Below are 2,453 nucleotides of genomic sequence, written 5' to 3'. Positions count from 1 at the left end.
AAAAACACTCCATCAGCAGCCATGAGCATAATTCACGAATGTTTTATGTAACACGTATGTTCTTAAACTGTGGAACTGAGATTAAAAACACCTCTGAGACAGGGATGTTAGCAGCGAGGAAGAAAAACTGCCTAAGAAAAGCAAAGCTCAGAAGACAAGATACAATCAAACAAGCCCATCCAAAGTAGTGCTTGCTTCTCTTGACGACCGGATATAGATTTTAGCTTGTAGTCTAGTCAGGTAAAGATGAACTATACAAAATAACGTTCCTGTTTTTTCAGCCTACTCAGTTTTGGTTTTCAAATTTGGTGGCAGGTTTAGAGAGTTAAATGTTGCCTGGATACTGTTAGTTGTTACTTCCACTCATCCTTTGAAGACCTTTTGAATATTAAAGGTATAACATTCTTGAAAGAACACAAGTCTGAACTTCTATTTAGAAAGCAGAGTTAAAAAGGAAAGATAGATAATCAACTATTTCCCTTGCTTGTTCTCCTCTTAAAAATTCTGTCATCAGTTTCTGTTATGGCACCTTTTTAATTTATGAGGCTTAAAGTTCAAGGTTACTTATAACTGTTTTCAAATTCTGTTAGAATGTTGAGACTTGTTGCAAAGAATTTATTAGCAAAATCATTTGGCCTTCTGGTTTTTGATACAGTTCAAAATGTTGTCATAGAAATTTTGAAAGATGTGAAAACTGTAATAGAATTAGATTTCTTTGACCAAAAAAGTATTTAATATTAGTTCTTGAAGCTCAGAAAGCTTTTAGTCAACTTTTCGTTCAGCTTCAGTTAAAAACTATTCTTTGAGGTTCCTTAAATAGTACTTGGGCTTTGCTTGTTCTGATGGATTTATTGATTTGTCTTAATAAGGGGCAATATAATGGTGAATGACCCAAACTTGTATCAATATGTACATTGGGAGCTAATAAAATGCAGTATTTCTTAACTTCCTATAGCACTTCCATGTTGGTAATGAAGAATTAGGAACATTTAACAAACCCAAGAGATTAAAACAAAGTCATGGCTATTGCACCTAATGTCCAAAGGACAAAGCTAAGTGCCCACTCTGATTGCCTATTATTATATTCAATAACAACAACCTATCAATATAATGACCTCTTAGAACTTTTCCACATAAATGAGTTGAAATACAATCCTGGATGTTTCTATGGGTCTATTATCATAAAATTATTGAGCTAGAGTTCTGAGTGTAGTAATGCTTAGAGACTTCCTGAGTGTGATTTTATTCCACTATTAATACCAGAGGTTTGGAATTAAATACTAAATGATGCATTTTTTTAGCTTTGTAGCATTAGCATTCCAAATATTGTAGTTTTTCACAGAATAGGATTATCTTCTCGTTTTATGTAAGACTTATGAAGGAAGTATTTTATCTTGCATAAGTCATTTAGATCCCTGGGGCCTGGATATCTATCTGGTCAGGACAACCCATATTCTTAGTCAAATGGAAAAACTGTTGCATGATGGGTTAACCTCATGAAAAACAAAAACAAAACCAAACTAGCCTACAATAAATTCTGCCCATGAAAGGGAGACTAGCATCTCTGAGATAATCAGAGATAACTCTAAAGGCTTATCCCAATTGGGGTGGTGGTGGTGGGGAATCATTTTCATTTTTCAGGAAATGGTCTAATTTTAATTTTCCTATCCTGAAATCAATACCAGCTGCTAAGAATTAAAAATAATAGTATTCCATTTTATACAATGTGCCTTTCAGTGTGCTTCATTATATTTAGAGGGTAATTACAGGTAAAAGGCTTTCTTCTCTGCTAAGGACCCATTAAAGAAAGTGTATGTTTTACACATAAGTACAGAATTCCATTCATTTAAATCAGAGATAAATGATTTCTACATCAAGATGAGTCGTAGATGAAAGAATATGCTATCACCTATCACGATGCTTTCCTCTGATTAGTTGCAAGTCATTCTTAAAAACTCAAGTTTATTCTAATATATTGCTTTAAAAATTCTTATTGTCTACAGCTTTGTTAAATAATGGCTTTAAATATGAAAAATTCTGTGACAGTATAATAACTTTTACTTTAAGATATGCTAGGTTTAGAATGATAGTGGAGAAGAAGCATTTCTCAAATTGTAAGGCACTCTGTCATGCTTTGACTGTGCAGGATTTACTTCACAAATGTTGGCACAGTATCACCAAGTACTCTATTCTTTATACTTATTATTGTACAAATTGGTTCCCTTTTGTGTAGGAACAATCTGATGTTCTCCTTTAGAAGACCTGCCCCACCATTAAAAAAAATCTAGCTCTAGCATCCTGCACTCCTTGTGGGTAATCTGCTCCTATTTTTTTTCTCTTGACAATTCCCTAGTACAAACCTTAGGTCTACAGAGGCCTTGAACATTTTGAGGGGCCCCAAATTATTCTTTCTCCAAGTTCAGGTGGAGAGAATACTTGATGAATAGTGGATT

The 2,453-nt window shown here is 33.9% G+C and overlaps 1 protein-coding gene across 12 annotated transcripts in view; it reads left to right on the top strand.

The window, feature by feature from the left end:
- PARP8 (poly(ADP-ribose) polymerase family member 8) overlaps positions 1-2,453 on the top strand; it is a 454,001-nt gene that overhangs the window by 196,824 nt on the left and 254,724 nt on the right. The window lies entirely within an intron of this gene.

This window comes from Monodelphis domestica, chromosome 3, assembly GCF_027887165.1.
Source record: "Monodelphis domestica isolate mMonDom1 chromosome 3, mMonDom1.pri, whole genome shotgun sequence".
NCBI classification, from domain to species: Eukaryota; Metazoa; Chordata; class Mammalia; order Didelphimorphia; family Didelphidae; genus Monodelphis; species Monodelphis domestica.
Note: the sequence above shows the minus strand (reverse complement) of the source record. Positions and strands in the feature narration are given on the sequence as shown.